The 19,317-nt window shown below is 36.6% G+C and overlaps 1 protein-coding gene across 10 annotated transcripts in view; it reads left to right on the top strand.

Moving 5' to 3' along the window:
• Window positions 1-19,317, top strand: part of RBMS1 (RNA binding motif single stranded interacting protein 1) — a 219,093-nt gene that overhangs the window by 58,022 nt on the left and 141,754 nt on the right. Inside the window, exons 1-2 of one of the 10 annotated variants that reach the window (XM_055291981.2) lie at window positions 450-544; window positions 2,897-2,936. The exons of 5 other annotated variants lie outside the window; for them this stretch is intronic. The gene's annotated coding sequence lies outside the window, so the exon portion shown is untranslated. Of the gene's footprint in view, window positions 1-449; window positions 545-2,896; window positions 2,937-3,609; window positions 3,763-16,183; window positions 16,310-19,317 lie in introns of those variants that run through there. 4 more of the 10 variants (XM_055291983.2, XM_055291982.2, XM_055291984.2 and 1 more) reach the window with 4 other exon arrangements.

The raw sequence follows: 19,317 nt of genomic DNA on the forward strand, positions 1-19,317 counted from the left end.
TGGAAGGTATCACGTAGAAGATGCTTAATCTACATTTATCTTAACAGCCTCCCAGTAGATTCGTGGCTTCCAGACTCTATAACTTACATTTATACTTATTGTTCTCATTTGCATTATGACTGCTGTGGGAAATGAGGAAGTAGCATGTCTTCTACAGATAATGAGAACCTCTCTACCAAAAGACAGTGAGATGCTTGCTTCCTCAGAAAAGAATCTGGCTAGTAGGTTGATTCGGTCTGGATCCAAAGCTTTCAAAACTTGAATTTTATTCTGTCTTGAATGTGGACCACTTAGTTTATTCTGAAAATCTGATTTCTAGCAGATTTTCAGAATAAACTAATAAATCCAAGAATGGCCTGGGTTACCTAGGCAATAGTAAAAATAGACTATTGCCTAGGTAACCCAGGCCATTCTTGGATTCTGAGACCATTCCTCCTGCCACACACAACTCCCCGCAAGAACACTTAGCTGTCAGTGGGAAAAATCCAGTGTCTTTCTCTTGCTGGGACTGTCTTGTCCATATCAGTCATACACAGTCTCACAGGTAACCCTGGAGGAGGGAAAGGGGGATGGGGAACCAAAATGCAAAGGACCTGGTGCTAAGTGCCCCATCATTATTTTGTTCAACTGAAAGTCAAACAGATAGGAGAGTTGTAAAACTTGTCTACAATGAGAATAAGCAAGGAAAGAATTAAGGGTCATTTCACATTTAAAAATTCAGCTTATCACTTGAAGCTGTCAGTGCTTTGTGTGTAGAACTTTCAAATAATTAACATTTCTCAAACATCAAAACACAGCTAGAAGTGTGCATAAATAAAGAAGCACAGGTCCAAAAATATTATTTTTACTTTTTGAACTGGTAGGACTAATAGAAAAATAAATGAATATAGTTGTTTAGATTAACTAGTTCTTATGGAAAAGAAGCACGGGAGAGAGTAGTTGTTAACCAATACTTGATTATTTGATAATCACTACTACATTAGATAAAAAGTAGAAAAATAGGGATATATAGCATTTACTTAAGAGAAACATCTCTCTCTTAAACTTCATATTTGTTTTTAAGCACTCCAAGATCTTGGCCAGGATATTTAACCTTTGATCTAGTTTCCTACTGCATGGTATGGCTATAGGAAATAGTGGATGTAAAAGGGCTTTTAAAAAATATAGACCATGATACAAACATATTTACTAGTATTATTGTTTCAATTATCTATTATGGAGTAACGAATTACCTCCAACTTAAAACTTAAAATGACTTAAAAATGACTTAAACTTAGAAATGATTTAAAACTTAAAAATGACTTAAAATTTTGCATTTTCCTGGTTGGCTGGGATCAGCTGGATGGCTCTTCTGCTCCATTTGACTTTGGCTGGGTCACTCAGGCAGCTGCATGCAGTTGGGAGCTTAGCTGGGGATAGAATGTCCAAGATGGCCTCATTCACATGCCTCACAGTTGTCTGGCTGTTGGCTGGAGTGCCTCCATTCTCCTCTGTGTAGCTTCTCATTCTGTACAGCCTCTCTTTCCATGTGGATTCTAACTGGAAGGCAGACTAGCCCAGATTTCTTTACAGGGTGATTGGCTGAAAGCCTCTTCAGGCCCAGATCTGAAAGTCACTCAGCCATACTTCTGCATTCTACTGGTCCAGTCACACGGGGCCATCCCATAGGCAAGGGGAGGTGAAACAGGTTCCAGTCCTGGACTTTGGAGGAGAGAATCACATTGGGAAAGCACATGCAGAGCGGGAGGGATTGTGGGCAGGTATTTTCGGAACTATCTACCACAGTTATTATTAAATACAGCTTGAAAGAGTAAAAGATTACAATCCCAATGAATAAGAATGCTTATTCATTGTACTGCTTCCAGATATTAAAATTATTAAGTTACCTTTAATATATGTGTGCTGTACATAATAACCATGGCATATATTCACCATAGCTATTCTAACTGAAGGAAACGATCTATCCCCTAAAAACCTAATTCTTGATTTAGTCTTATTGTTTAATTTTTTAAAAAGTGTACTACAATCATTGTTTTTATTGTTTCAGAAGTTAAATGCACTTTACATGTTTACTGATACAAAGGGAATTTTGAACTCCCTCTAGTGGCAAAAGATTTTCTTTTATTTTTTTCCAAGAGCTTACTTAATAAGATGGCTGACATGTATAACGTAACATAGTTTCAAAAATGACCTATTCTTACCATCAGAAGATGCCCACTTTCTCCTGTGTGAGTTATGGTAGGTCGTTTAATCTCTTATGAGAAATGTTAACCTTTCTAAGAAACATTGATCATATTATATGAAAAAAAAGGAAGAAAGGAGACTTCCTGTTAACTTTAAAGTGCAAAAACTGCTAACTGCTCCCTTTAGTCAAGGTCTTAAATAAAAAGTATTATATTTTGACAATTAAAATATCATTTTCCCTGACTAAAAAGTAAATTAAATTTTAAATTTTTGCCTGAAGAATTATTTTTTGAACAGACAAATGTATTTAATTGAAACAATCTTTACATAGAGAGCAACAGGTAACTGTAGAAATGTGCAGCTTGGAAAGCACTAATAGCCAAACTGGGGGGATCATAGGATCCCAAAGTGTTATGCTTGTCTTGAGTTCAAATCTGGATTTTCATAGCCAATAGGGAAGGAACATAGTTATCGCCATTACGCCATACAAAAGGAAGCACAATGTCAAAGGGCGGGAATAGAAAAACAGCTATTACAGACTTTGTAAATTAAGTTTTCTTATCCCCACCCCATTGCCAAAGAGAATTAATAATACTAATTAACTTAGTCTGTTACAGGTCCATCTATAGACAAATTTATTCTGATTCTTTATATAGTAAAAGGACATTTCTGTGATGCTAAAAGACATTCTTTAAAAATGCTCTTTTCCCAGCTATTTGTGGAAGCTGATCCAACCTATCGTGTACTGTCTGGTAGGTTGACACCCAAAACCTCTGTTCTCCTACCCACAGTGGTAGGAAAATGGCCAGGGATGGTAAGAATCCGTAGGGGTTTTGTTTTTTTCTTCTTCTTCTTCTTTTAAAGCTCTAGAAAGTGGAACCTAGGATTATAAAAATAATTCCCAGGCATGTTGTTTTGTTTGGGACTAAACTATGAAATAGTAAGATTTCACTACAATAATTAATCCAGCCATAAAAAGTTAGACTTTGTTTCTTTCCAATACCTCTTTTTAGTTCGACATTTATAACTAAGTCTGTGTCTCTTGTGGTCTCGATTACATCCGGTGTTTTCAGCTGGCAGCATTTCCTCTGCTGAGGCCACCCCATGTTTTTTGCCAGGCTACATTTCTGTGACTATAAAGAGAGAAAACCAAGTTGTATTAGAGAGTGAAATTTAAGGAGAAATTGAGTATAACTTTGATTTTTGAAACAAAAACCAAGCCACTGTATTTGTTATAAACAAACTGGTGATTAAAATATGTAGGCTCCAGAAGTACATGGAAAGTCTTATAGCCATCTCATAGCCATCCTGCATGTTTTCTCTTGAATATTTATAAGAGCCTAATTTAACTAACAAACAGAGACCAGAGATTCCCTTCCAGCTTTGCTTGCACAGATTTGAAATAATGAAAGTGAATTTGCATTTCTTAAAATGGTGTTTTCTTCCAGCTCTCATAGAAATGTTTTTGGAACAGTGATCTGTGCTAACAGCTGTATTCAATCTTGAGTAAAAGTCACTTCCTGAAGAGAATGAAATTCAACTTAACATTCGAACTTGCCTAGAACATAATCCTGTAGGGTGAGTGTACTATGTGATTATGAAACTGGACACAGGCACCCTGCTGAGATGATTTCTTGTAAATAATACCCAACAGAAACCATTAATCAGTGTCAGTGTTTTTAACTGAAGAATTAATATTCTAAAAGTGTTCCTTACTCATACACATAACCGTCTTAGTTTTCAAGAATTTTAGTCTTTGATATTTTAAAAATATAATTCCCTTGTGGAATTAGATCTGTATGAAATCTCTATCTCTATGTATTAATATATACCATCAGATAGAAATAAATATAGATACAGATAAACATATATGTTTATATATTTAGGCTTTAAAAATTTTTTTAATTGTGTCATTCTTGATTTTCAGGTAAAATTTATTTTTGACTCAGTTCTCTTTACCTATTCACTCATTTATTTATTGCAGTGAGCTCAATTTAAATAGAATTTTGTTCCTGGCCTCATAAAATTAGTTGCAGGTATATATATGGGAGGTACAGTTTTAGATATTATGGATTTTAAAAATATCTCTTAGATAGTTATTATTGACCTCTACTTTCCTAAATATTGTACTTCCTTATTTTAAAGAAGGAAAATGTTGTATTAACGTAACTTGGATATTGCTAAAACCTTAATGGAATCATCCCTTAGATGGAAAAGTGTTCACTGAATCAGCTCTTTTCTTTATGGATCATTCCTTTGTCATCTAAACAATGAATGTGGAGTTTTCAGTCATAGGCTATCAAATTGATATAGAGTTTAACACATTAAGGCAGAATTAACAAACATACAGAAAAATCCCAACCATCTCAATTTGTAGGAATCAAAACCGTTTCCGGCCTTACTTTGGTAACAAAAAAGGAGCTAGGCTTTCTTCCATTCCTTGACCAAACCACTAAGTTGCCCTGAAGACCTTTGTTTATAATGTCTTCTTACATTCTTTTCCCCCTGACATGCTCCCCTCCCTCCAGCAGTGGGATACTAATTAAAGAGAGGCCACTGTGACCCTAGGTTGTTTAGAAGTCACCCGGAATGAGGTGGCGGCACAGATCTGGAGAGGAAGCGCTCATTCCTAAATATAACACAATCCTTAAGACCATCTTGTCAAAAATCTGTTGGCTTCTAATAGCAAACAAAGCACCTCCTTTGACTTAAAAGGTATACACTTGAAACTAAAATGGAATCTCTAAAACTTACTTTAACAACATCTATATCCACTTTTTATAAGAATTGGCAACAAATAAAATTAACTCATATGTCACGTGATAGTTTCTTTCAGAGACACTGAAATATAAACATTAAAAACATTTTAAATTTGATAAAGGATAATCTAATCTAATTTTTATGTGTTTGTTGAGGGAGAGGGAGCGTGTATCTTGCCATTCCTTTTAAAAAATTAGAGACAGCTTAGACTGTATGAGAAGACTCTTTCTTTTCTTTTCTTCTCTTTGTTTCTTCCCTCCCTCCTTCCCTCCTTCCCTCCTTCCTTCCTTCCTTTCTTTCTCTCTTTCTTCTCTCTCTCTCTCTTTCTTCCTTTCTTTCATTTGGACACCAGGCAACACTTTAATTGGGATGATAAAATGAACGTGGTGCCTGCCAATCGTGGAAGTGCAAAGACTGCAAATTTTTCTTAATATAAGTGTTTTGAAAGGCATGGAAATAATTTAATAACTTGCCTTAAATGAGCAGGTGGTCCTGCCTGACATTAAATTATTTCCTTCTTAAGTGGACTTGCTATTGCTAAGTACTAACTTAAAAGAAGCAGTTTCTTGCACAATTTTATTAGTGTTTGTTTAGCAGGATACTTCTGATTGCAAGCACAATAATAGAGACCCACTACTGTTTGTGTTAAGTAATGAGGTGGAATTGTTCTAAGAACATATAAGGGAATAAGAATCTCAGTTATGAAACCTGATCTTAACAGAACCTGAGAAAGCAGCCTCCTAGGTAGGCCTATGGAGACCAGTTGGATGACAGTTTTCCATTCAACGCACAAAATCAAGAGCAGGAGTTCTGAATTTTTCCTCTTGAACTTCTGCCATTTCTGCCACTTAGTTTAGCTGGGTTAGAGTCCGGCTGCCTTGCTTCCTACTGTCTACTACCATTCTTTTACTCTCTTGAGTCTCACTGTCCTATGATTCACTTTCCAAGTGATGATTCCTCTACCTCATTGCTTCTCCTTCCTCCCAGCATTGCTTGCTCATGGCCCCTCAGCTACCTTATATATGGCCTCCTTCTCTATGCACAGTACCCAGTGGTTTTAGGCTCCCTGTAAACACTGACTGAATGAATAGATGAGGAGCATTGTTAGGGAATTATAAAAAGTAAGCATTTTGTGTTTTCTTTTAGTTAGCCTTTAAAGGAGCTAAGAAGATATAAATTAATTAAAAGGCAGCTGGAAGACAAATGTTATTTTGAAAAATTTAAGAGACCTAATCATCTCTCTTTAGGTTAAAAAGGACTCACTGTAATAGTAGTAAGAAATTATTTATTTACAGAGGCACTGAACAAGTGTATACAGTTAAACTTGAGAGTCTGGACTACCTTATAAAAAATAGTAGTGCTTTTAAATGCTCTCACTTCATACTGCCCCATTTAAGCAGCCACAGTGGCAGGAATGGAGATGATAATTTAACTTCAGACTCCAAGAAGGGAAGCAGTCATTTTTTATTGACCATATTCCATTTAGGAGCCAAAATTAAGGTCTAGTAAGGATATGAAGACTTTTTTTTTTAATACTTCAGATCTTAATCTTAATAATTTATCTGTGAATAGATGATCAATTCCTGATTATTTTTAAGGCCATCTTTTTTTAAAGATTTTTAAATCCCCCACCTTCCTATTGCTGCTCATTTTTTCCCCCTTTGTAGTTGCCCAGAGGACAAAAATAAATACCAAGAAAAAGGTCTCAATTCTTCATCCCTTTGCTTCCTTTTATTTTTTAATATGAAAGATTATAAACATTCTGTAAAATCTTTCTTAATTTCTGCTGTTCATGTAGTCATTTGTGAGTGAATAGACAGTAGAGATAAGCAGACCCAAATGTCTATTTTTAATCATATAAAGTTTTTAACTGAATGTTGGGTTGAAGAAGAACCTAAACAGCAGTTTAAAATTCAGTTGCTCAGCTTCCCAGTTATAGCATGAATATCCAGAAGTGGCCAGTTAATGGGGCTTCATTCCCCTGCACTTTGGAAATGACCAGCAGTCCCAAATGCATTTGACAGTATTTTCACTCATGAGAGAAAATGTGCTTCTGAAGGCTTTCTGAGTGAAAACCAGACAAAACAGACAATAAGAGTGCTAATGAGTATGAGACGTCTTTCTTTTTGTTTTTTTTTTCCCCCCAATCTCTCACCTCTGGCTTAAATTCTTAATTTTATGAAATGATACTTGGCCGGGTGCGGTGGCTCATGCCTGTAATCCCAGCACTTTGGGAGGCTGAGGCAGGTGGATCATTTGAGGTCAGGAGTTTGAGACCAGCCTGGCTAACATGGTGAAACCTGTCTCTGCTTAAAATACAAAAATTAGCCAGGGCATGGTGGCGGGCGCCTGTAGTCCCAGCTGCTTGGGAGGCTGAGGCAGGAGAATCACTTGAACCCAAGTGGCAGAGGTTACAGTGAGCTGAGATCGCGCCACTACACTCCAGCCCGGGTGACAGAGCAATACTCTGTCTCAAAAAAAAAAAAAGAGAAAGAAATGGCACTTTTTTCTTGAACTTCCAAGTCAATAAATTTCAAATAACTTTTCTTTCTAGAGTTGCAGCAATGTACAAGGCATTGAGGTAGACCGGTTGCTCTGGATGAGTTTACCCTCCAGTGAAATGGACAGACAGATAGAACCAAAGTACAATACAAATGGCCTTAGCGGGGGCACACCAGTTTCAGTGGTGATATCAGAGAGAGAGAGGAGTGAAGGCCAACCAGGGGACACAGGACCTCAAGGAAGTTTAAACCAGGGGTCTAGATCCCAAGAGAAGAGCCAAGATTGGAGCTCTGGCTGTGGTATTCTTTTGTTCACTGGTGATTACTGAAGTATTAGTTGTGGGTGAGATTATACGTGGAAAAGAACCTAGAGCAGAGAAAAAAAGAGGGTAAAGGAGGACCCCAAAAGGGTAGACAACTTGGAATTCCATGAAGATGAGTGGCTGGCGCTGTCATAAAACTACATCATGTTGTGTGGGGACAAGTGGGAGTCAGAAGCCAAGTTATAGTGGTCTGTATCTGGAATGGGCAGTGAAGTGCCAACGCCCACTGACAGACAGTCTTTCAATAACTCCAGCAGTGAAAGAGAGAAGGAATAAAGTAGCATAAGAAGCAAGGGAATCATTCCCCCGCCCCCTTTTTTTTTTTAGAATAGAGAAGACTTGAGCAAGTTAGTTTACTGGAAAAATGCCATTGCATCTGCTGTTCACATTTTTAAAAGGAAAATATATTAATGTATTACTTTTACAGTAAAAAATGTATTAAGTTTCCAAGAAAAATTGAAAGAAAAAAAGAAAAGAAAAGAAAAAGAAAAGCAAGCAATCAAACTGGTATAGAAGTTGGGCTGGGGAAAGTCAAGTGAGGGTATGTTATAGAGAAGTTCATTCGAAATCAAGGATGCAAATGGAAACCTAAATCTTGAACACAGAGAAGCTATCTAGCTAGGATAGAGAAGAATGCCAAGAAGAGATGCAAAAGCATAGATATGTATTTGAGAGATAACTCAGAGAATTTCATCTAAATAATGAATGATCTCTACCTTATCATTGTAGGGGTAGGATTAGGAATTTGAGAAAAAAAACTAAAAGGTTTGGAATTAATTCTGCTTGGGATGGGGTAGGGAGCCACTTGCAAATGAGTAAAATCAATGCTATACAGCAGTAAAGGTATAACTAAAACTGAGTTTTTAGCACAGTATGATTTGCTGGGAGGTTGTGAGTAACTCAGGAGAGTAATAGAAAAATCTGGTGAAAAAATGCTTATTTTAAAGACAGGATGAAAGGGCTATGAATACCGGCACTAGAAATAACAAACTTGAGTTGGCTGACTGGGGAATTTAGGTTTGTTAAGTAAATTAAATGTGGTGGGGTGGGGGGAGCTGTGAGGGGTGGGTGCTGGTGGTGCTAGTGGTGGTGATGGTGACCTCATAGACTAGAGGATGGGAGAATAAAGAGAATGAGGGAGAAACTTACATTTCCACATCTGAAAATGAGAATAATAGTGTGGTGTGGGGATTGATGAAATAATGCCTGTAAAATACTTAAGACAATGTCTGGCACAATTAAAATGTCTAATGCTATAATTTTTGTGAACAAGCGTACAGAATAGATGGAAGAATTGGAATTACAGAACTTGATGATATACAATGATGTCAGTCAATGAAAGAAAGTGGATGTATAGGTTTTCTTGGAAGTGGAACTGTCAGGCTTACTCACGACCCCTATACTCAATGCTTAGGTTTAGATGAAATGATATCACCCAGGAAGAGTGCTTAGCTATATGCTACATTTATCTGAAAAAGGTGGGCATTAGAAGAAGGTAAATAAATGATGATAAATATCTTTGTCATTTAACAAACTGAAGTGTCTGTTTTGTTTCCTGCAAAAACTCTGTGAGGAAGATATTGTTGTCTTTTTGCTTTTTATAGCTGAACAGTAGATTTAGGTGAAAGTGGCTAACAGCCAGTAGAACTGTCTTTTTGACACAGTAGTTCTTCTTGAAAGCCCATTCCTTGCCTGCTACTCAATACTATAAATGGCAGCAGATAGAATGAGTTAGAGTGAAGACATTTATGCAGCCAACAGACATATGGAAAAATGCTCATCATCACTGGCCATCAGAGAAATGCAAATCAAAACCACAATGAGATACCATCTCACACCAGTTAGAATGGTGATCATTAAAAAGTCAGGAAACCACAGGTGCTGGGGAGGATGTGGAGAAATAGGAACACTTTTACACAGTTGGTGGGACTGTAAACTAGTTCAACCATTGTGGAAGACAGTGTGGCAATTCCTCAAGGATCCAGAACCAGAAATACCATTTGATCCAGCCATCCCATTACTGGGTATATACCCAAAGGATTATAAATCATGCTGCTATAAAGACACATGCACACTTATGTTTATTGCGACACTATACACAATAGCAAAGACTTGGAACCAACCCAAATGTCCATCAATGATAGATTGGATTAAGAAAATGTGGCACATGTATACCATGGAATACTATGCAGCCATAAAAAAGGACGAGTTCATGTCCTTTGTAGGGACATGGATGATACTGGAAACCATCATTCTCAGCAAACTATCTCAAGGACAAAAAACCAAACACCGAATGTTCTCACTCATAGGTGGGAATTGAACAATGAGAACACTTGGACACAGGAAGGGTAACATCACACACCGGGGCCTGTCATGGGGTGGGGGAAGGGGGGAGGGAATAGCATTAGGAGATCTACCTAATGTTAAATGAGGAGTTAATGGGTGCAGCACACCAACAGGGCACATGTATACATATGTAACAAACCAGCACGTTGTGCACATGTACCCTAGAACTTAAAGTATAATAATAAAAAAAAAAAAAAGAAAAGAATGAGTTAGAGTGGATCTCAAGGGCTGTCCTGCTGTACCTTGAAGAGGAAAAGGAAGAGACAGGTGCCTCTTGGTGTGGGGAAGACAGAACGGTCAACTATTGGAGTTTCAACAGAAGTTGTGCCATTCAGGGAAAGTAATTCTTGGTTGCTTTAGTCATTCTAAAATACATCGTGGTACCATCTTGGGTTTTAGTAAATAAATGCTCACCCAAGATAACAGTGAATCATTTCCAAACCTTCTTAGCTCAAGAGGCTATAATTTTTATGTATCTGACAGCAAAACTTGTTTTATAGCAGAGAAAGTTGTAGGGGGTACTGAGGTTAATGCTTATCTTTTCTGGGTTCCTGTAACCATGTTCTGGTTCATTCTTTGTAACAATAATTTTCAGTAAAGTTGGGAGCATGTATCCTCATAATTTCTGGCTCAGGATCACGTAGAAGTGAGCCACAGTGACTGAGGGGAATATATCATAAACCTCAGGTGAGCTGGACTGGAAAGGAGGCCGAGAACCACTGACTGACAGTGAAGCCAGGTCAATGGGTACTTGCTGAGTCTCGCAGGCTGCATTTCAATAGAGTACGTATGGGGAGTACGTGCTAAATCTTGGCCATCATTATATCTTCAATAGAGGAGTTTATAATGTAAAGACACTGAGTTGGCCTAATTTAGGCATTAATACCATCCTTAGAAAATGTAGCAAGAGGTCTTGGAAAATAGATGAGAGTAGGAAAAACTCAGAGGGGGTAGACCATGAGCCATGATTTCAACAGAGTAAACGGAGGGACGAGTGTGGTTTGGCTGATGGAAAAGCAGAGGCTGTTTCCTGGCAAAGCTCAGAGCCAGAGAAAAGTGAGTTCATGGGCAGCCAAGACACAAATAGTAGCTGGAAATAGAGGTAAAGGGACAAGGGAGTTAGAAAGTGGAGAGCTTTACAAGTGCTGTTCAGAAATTTGCATTTGATGTGGGAGTTTTAGGAAGTAGAGTGATACAGCCAAAGAGGCCAGAAAAAAATTATTTTGGAAGCAGGGTACACAACAATTTGGAGTAAATAAGGACCAGTCAGAGGGAAAAACAGAAGCGTTCCAGCAGTTCAAGCTTGAGAAAACTCAATAAAAGATATGGAGAAAGAGAAGAGAGTCGCTATGAATCACAGATAAGCTGCTAATTTAAAAATCGTGTATTTTCACTGTCAAATGTAGGAATTAGCAGCCTCCTATGTGTTTCATCACTCAGATTTGCAGCATTTCTCAATGGGTTTACTGTAATCTTTGTACTATTCAGACTGTAGTCTCATATTTCAACTTTTTAAATGTTTGTTTTTTTCCCATTTTCTTTTTTAGGAGAAATTCACGAGGAAAAGGTAAATGGGCAGATAAAGTAGAAGAAAACTTATAACCGGCTATGTAGTCACTTCCTAGGTGCTGTGGCACCAAGAACCAGTTTACCTTGGTTGTCTGGGATCCTCTGAATCAGCCTCACAAGCCTTTTAATACTGACATCCACTAAAAATACTTGAATTGTGGACATTTTCAAACATACAATAAGGTGGAAAGAAAAACTTCAGCAATTATCAGCACTTTGTCCGTTCTTATTTACTGATATAACCTTGTAAATGTTAAATGATAGAATAAAACGAATGATACGATTTTGAACTACAAGAGTTTATACACCTAGGAGTAGACATGGGACTAAAACAAATTATTTTTTTTTAAGAGTTTATACACCTACTTTAAAAAATCTGTCAGTCATTAAAACTTAAATTATGATTCATTTTTAAAATAAAGGGCCAGCACACTCCGGGGACTGTTGTGGGGTGGGGGGAGGGGGGAGGGACAGCATTAGGAGATACACCCAATGCTAAATGATGAGTTAATGGGTGCAGGAAATCAGCACGGCACATGGATACATATGTAACAAACCTGCACATTGTGCACATGTACCCTAAAACCCTAAAGTATAATAAAAAAAATAAAAAAATAAAAAAAAAAATAAAGGGCCAGACAGGCATAGAAAGAGAGGAAAACAGTTCCTACAGTGATTTGCAATATTTTTTAGCCTGATATATTTAATAATGTTCATAGCAAATAGCTTAAGTGAATTCTAAGACTTCTTAAAAGAGCCCCCCTAAAATAGAATATATTTTCAAATCAATCAAGAAATTACAAATTACAGAACTTAGCATGATATTCTTTAATATTAAGGAAGTTTGGCTAGTAAATTAGAATGTAAAATTTATCACTAAATTAACCATGATTAATTATCTCACCCAAGATAACAGTGAATCATTTCCAAACCTTCTTAAGTATTTCTTAAGTATTTGAAAGTCATAAGCTTGTTTTAACTTTATAGAATAATAACATCTGTTTGAATAGGACTTGCATACATTTTTAATATATTGCTTATTCATTCATTCCAACATTCATGAACCAATATTCAAACACTTAATATGTGCCAAGCCCTGTGTTAGAGGCTTGGCTATATCAGTAGTTTGGTATGTTAATAATTCTTATTAGATGACTTTCAAGGTGAGATCAATTATAATTTTCTTTTATAACAAGGGGAACATTACAGAAAAATGAAATTAATAGATAATCCCCAAGCCTCAGGTTAATCAACCTGCAGTCAATAAATAAATTGGCCAGTTTGTTTCAGTTTTTCTTGTTGGTTTTATCATCACACCAGCAGTTAAATGACTAAAAGGAATGCTGCATATGGAAGAAGAGGAAATGCAAGGAACTAGTCAGTTCCTGAACAAATATGAAGTATCAGATACTAATAGTCGTTGTTCCAAATGTGAATTATTTACATCTTTTCCTATAACTGGGTCATCTTACCTGTTAAGTTATTGCTTTTGATTCACTTTGTAATTTCATATCAATTTTAAGGACTGTGATAATCATTTCAGATATATGTCTTTTTATCTGATTTACCTGATCTATGTAAAAATTACTTTTCCAATCTGAAGCCCCAGAAAGACTAAGAACTGGCACTCCAGGTACCGTAAAAGGGTGGAAATTTGTGAGGCTTGTCGGTTGGAATTGATGCCATGTGCCGGAACAGTACTGATGACTGATCTTTGGAGTGTATGTGTGTCTGTGTATATGCACTCATTGACTAAAACTTGCCAAAGAAGTAACAGTTCAGTATTCATATTCTCAAGTTATGTTTGCAACTGATAGTTTAAAGCAGTAACAGCAAGAAGTGTACAGTGGCAAAGTCTGATAAATATCTATAGATTTAGGTTCATCTCCCTTTCATCTTTCTTATTATATAAATGCACTGAAAAACACTTGAAGTAGAATGACGTGCTGTGGAGAGAAGCTGAGGAGGGAAGCAGACAGCTCAGCTTGTTCCTTTGTGATGGATGTCTTTGTGAGATTAGGGTAAAGTTTCTCATTCTGATGCGTGCAGACTGTGCCCACTACTTGTAAGACACACTGTCATATCTCCTTGGAAAAATTGAGCATATGAGTCATTTACTTGTAAAACTTAGTAGCTCTGTGTTCTTAGGAAGGTTAAAAATGAGTGTTTGACAAATATATTTCTAAAGCCAAGGTTATGAATAGAAAGGACATGGATATGCATTTGCATGCTGTGTATTCATGTACTTGTATGCCATACTTTATAGATTCTAAGACTCACCTTTTTTACATTTCAACATCTCTGCAGTTGAAATGCAGGTTGTAAGTTATGGTGTCTTTTAATTACTGTAGTCCACTTTTTTCAAATGTCAATTAACATCTCTGTAATTTTCAGGCAGCTCACAATCAGTGGCATCTTAGATTGCATGACATAGTTTATATCTGGATATTTGTAGGACACTGATACAGAGAGATGAGTGTGGTACTTCTCTTTTACCCAAAAAAATAAAGTGAGAAGATTTATTCTGACAATTAATGGTTGAAGTCAAGTGAAACTATTTGGTCATAGAATCTCATTTACTGTATAAGTAAGTCACATACAGCTGCAAAATGCAACATTTATTTACAGTCTCTCTTTATGATCTTAAGTAATCTAAAGATTAGGATGCAAATTCACTATGTAGTTTATAAAGCATATTCTTTCTTATTTGATTACTGCATCACTACATTTTTTACATTCAACTCTTTTTAACCCAGATATTCATGGTTTTGAAAAGAAGGTGAAAATTATTTCTGTCCTGTGTGTGTGTGTGTGTGTGCGTGCGTGTGTGTGTGCACGCGCGCAAGAAAACTTTTACCTCATCCATTCATGCCTGCCACAAAACATAACTATGTGCAGGACATTAGGTTAAGTTAAATTGTTAAGAGATTTACAGACTGTTTAAGCAATCTTATAAGATTCTTAAAGCTCAAGAAAAGATGACTTAGCTCTCACTTTTATAAGTTGACCAGTACAGAATACAGAGAAAAAGCACTACACAATCTATAGAAGACACCGATTCTAGTCCTGTGATAGAACTGTGATGGATGGTTTCAGATTTCAAGGCTGTTTAACAAAGTTTTCTAGTAGATATGGCTAAATATGAACAGATGGAATGAATTTATTATTGGTGTAGGTGTCCAAGGAGAGACAGTAGCATTCATTCAATTACTGAAAGATTTATTGATAATGATTATTGTATAGCAATTACAAGGACTGGCCTTTAATAATTCTTTCCTCCTCTGAAATTCTGTATTTCTAGTGCTTCATGTCAGAGGGCAAGTTGCCTGATCGACCTGAGGGTATCTATCTGTTCAAAAAAAGGTGGGCACTGGTGGCGGGGCAGGGGCAGGTGGTAAGAATACCTGTCCTGCCTCCTTCCCCTAGACTTTAATGAGATAGTGCATAATAAAGCATTTTATAAATTGTAACATTTTTATAAATTCATTATGTCTTACATGTGAAAAATGTAAATAGCCCCCAAAAATGTAAATGTCTTCAGAAGTTATCTACTTCTTCCTTCTGGCACTTTCTCCAGTTTAAAAGAGTCTAACTGGATTTTAACACTTAATGCCTTGTTTGAAACATTGTATTTGCCACTAGATCAAACGTTAGATTGGGAGGTGAAGGAAGGGTGGTTCTGGGAGTATCTAATATGTTGTCAGCATTCTGGGAGTGTTTTTTACAGTTTGGAATTAGGAATCACTGACGTCATGATCAGTCACATTGTCATGGCAACATCGGAATTTCCTCATTTGCCTTCTCTTCGCTTGGGGAGTATCAATTTGCCACAGGTCTGTCATGGTTCACCCCATGTGTTAAACGTACTAGATAACCCAGAACTAGTCATTCTTAAAGACACTCGGGGTGGGGAATTTTTATAAGTTCCTTAAATATCCTATTTCAGTACTCTTAACTACATATCCTGATGTTGGAAACTTTGCCTTCCTACATATTCAACTGAATAGAAATTCATTTGTAATTCTATATCTTCTTGTTTGAACCTTTGTAATTCAGGGGAGAATGAAACGCTTTTCAGCATTCTCATTTACATAAAGGACATCATTAATTATTCTAGCATCCTCCTCTTTAAGTGAAATAGACCTAATTTAATGGTAATTTTAGCAACTGAAGAGAAAGGAAACTTACTGTTTCTTTCCTTCTGTGTTTTGAATGCTTTAAAAACCTTATTTGTGTTATCCATGCTAGGTTTTGGATAGACATTGGTTATGCACCCTCTCCCTACAGATAATTAGGAATTTCTTATTAAATAACCTTTTGCCATTCTTAGCTTACATGAGGGTTTTGTTTTTCACTGGAACAGTTTGCTGTTAAAGTTGGATTTTTACTGATATAAAGGACATGGTCATTCCAGGTTCAAATTAATTTTGTTTCCCATGATACAAAGATTTTTGGCTCCAGTTTTCCACAGTTTTTTTTTTTTAATTTCCTAAGTACTTTCTGTCTCTTCCCAGGTCCTAGTAGCAAGAGGTGGATGTCATCAGAAATTTTCCCAGCACACCCATTCCTTCCTTCCTTCCTCACCTCAGCTCTTGTCTTTTATCCACAGTTTGCTCACATACATAGGTAATTATGTTACTTCCATCTCTTTGGAGTCAGAGAGACCCAAGATCAAACTCCAGCTCTACTACTGTAATTTCAGAGATTACCTAGTAATATCTTTCTGTCACAATTTATGAGTTTTACTATAATTCATGGAAAATTCATTGAATTATCATGAAATATTCTGAAAATAAGCACGTACATTTTTATAGGCTTGCAATAGGCATGGAGAATAATAGCTCCATACTAGATTTTCACAGAGTATAGAAGATTGAGACGTTGTCCAGTCAATTTAGGAAAACAGCAATTCACAATATATGAAAAATGGACCTTCTGTTTGTCTTGGTATCCCAAATAGTGTACTTATTTTGCTATGGAATTTGATCTATAGCTACAAATTCACTGTTGTTTAAACCAAAGCAAAATCTTGAATTTTAAATTTAAATAGCATTTTATTCAGATGTATTTTTGAAAAGGATATGACTCCATGTAACTGTTTTTACAGATTTTTTTTTTTTTGAGACAGGGTCTTGCTCTGTTGCCCAGGCTGGAGTGCAGTGGTGCGATCTCAGCTCACTGCAGCCTTAGCCTCCCAGGTTAGTTGGACTAGCTAACTCAACGGTTTTTTTTTTAATAGAAAAACTTAGGGACAGAAACTTATAGATAACCCTTATGCCAAAAATTGCTGTCAGCTTTGAATTTTTATTAACTATTATGCAAGAGCAGAGCAATAACTAATTTATGAACAGATTAGATCACAAAATGTTTATAGGTTATTTGTTTCAAATTTGGAGGATGTTTCTTCATAAAGAGATGTTGTAAATGGTGATTAGGATTTTAATTGACCTAAAATAAGCATCTATGAATCTCATAACATAGCTAATATCTAATATGGTCTCTCACCCTTTTTTGAGGGAAAATAAAACTTGGTTCCAGTTCAGGATTCTGGAAATAACTTTCACCTAACCACCATCTCAGCTATCCTACAATATCCCAGAAGATAAATTTTTCTGCTTCTCTCCCAACTCCGTCCAACCAATGATTCCAGAAAAAAAAAAAAAAACTGGTTTAAAGAGAGGAGTTTTACCTTAGCAACCATCAGTGAAGTGAGATTTAGATGCTAGGTTGGGGCTGAATATATACCTGTACTCTTCACGATATATTTGAATATTGGAAAGTTTGCATTTATATTCAGTGGAATGGAAATTCAATGTAAATCCATATGCTTTTACAACTGAGCAAATGGAGGCTTCTAGAAGGGCTAAGTGCCTTGCCCAATGTCACACAGATGGTAAATGGTGAAGCCAAGATTCAGGGTCAGGTGCTCTGATGCCCAAGCTTTGGCTCTTAATATCATGTAAGTTTTTCCCTATGGGGCTTGGACTTGATCCATAGCTAATAGTAATAATAACCATTATTAATATTATTGGAGACAGGGGACTTTGGAGTCAAAGAGACCCAAGATCAAACCCCAACTCTACTATGTATTGGATCTGTGACCTTGGGCAAGTTACTCAGTTTTCTCTTTGGTAAAATGGGATAGTCATTCTTCTGTCCTGGGGGGTGTGTGTGCAATGTGCTTAGAAAGTGCCTGGAATATAGTAGTTACTCAATAAATAACAGCTACTATTATTTAATGCTACATGCAGAGAAGCAGCAGTGGGACAAAACTCATTTATTCTGTTTTGTTAACCAGGACAGAATAATCAGACTATGGCTTCTGGTAGGACTCATCAGAATATGGCTATGTTTACATTGTTCTCTATACCTTCAAGGATTATAGCTATAGTTTTATTTAATTACAGTGGTTTCAGTTTTATACACATGTACTTTTATACATGTCTAGGGGGGCTTTAAGTCTGGAATAAGAATTGCAGATTTTTTAAAAAGCAAAATAGTAAATAATAGAAAATGTTGCTGCTACTTTAGAAATAGGGTACTTTATCAACTCTATTTTGTACCAGGAAAGAACAGAAAGAATCTACTGACCCCATATTTTTTCTTCTTTTTTTTTCTCCTGTTTTGCTGGGAGCCAGAGGCTTTGTGAGCTCTTATACATAGACTCTCAAAAGTACATAGTTTTTTTTGGTGTGAACTGCATATGCTAACCTATACAGTGTGGCTATATTTTATGCAGTAAATGTTGCAGTCTGATATAGTGTTGAACGAATTTTTCCTCTTAATTCCTTTCACCTTTCAATTTAACTCAAATAAAAATGGGTGCTTGAAATGGTTCAACAGTAATAGAGGGATAGAACCTGCTGTAGGTCAGTTCTTTTCTTGATAGAGGTGTTCTATTCTTATCTCATTGGACATCTTCTCTGCCTCCATTTTTTTTCCTTCTTCCAAAGCTTAGCTTCACCACCATACTTTCTTTGTAGTAATTTCATTCAAAGCTTACTCTTTTATGTGGGGCTCGGTAATATGTATATTAGGGTGTTGGGTCCTCTAGGACGCCTCACCTTCCCCTTTTAGGAAGTTCATCAATTAGCAATGATTTCAGCAGCCTTGATTTCATGCCAGCCTTGTATCTGTAGTTCTGTTTTTCTGATCATCTGCACAATGCTTCTTTCTGAGTATCCCTCAAACAAAACATTTACACAGTTGAGCTTCCCACGCCCATGTTATATCCTATATTGATCTCTCCCTGCTGTGGACTCCCATAGCACAGAATTGTCTAGAACACTTGCCTGGCACTTATCACCTAATGCCTTGCATTATTAGTGTACAGCAAGCAATTCGGGTGCTCTATGGTTTACAAATACTCACCTAGGAATTGAAGCATTATCTATAAGGCTTTTTTTGAGATGTGGCATTACAGAGTTTTAGAGAGCAGGGCACAAGACTTAGTAAATCTTTTAACCCTAGCCAGGTCTAGATTTTAATCCTAGTTTGCTACTTGCTTACTAGTTTTGTGGATAGGTCACCCAGCCTTAACTTTTTTTCTTTCATCTGTACATTGAGGCTTATAACCCTTCCAACCTCAAAGATTGTTGTGAAAGTTAAATGAGACGTGAAAGGTTTAAAAATGA

This window comes from Symphalangus syndactylus, chromosome 9 (genome assembly GCF_028878055.3).
Source record: "Symphalangus syndactylus isolate Jambi chromosome 9, NHGRI_mSymSyn1-v2.1_pri, whole genome shotgun sequence".
Lineage (NCBI taxonomy): Eukaryota > Metazoa > Chordata > Mammalia > Primates > Hylobatidae > Symphalangus > Symphalangus syndactylus.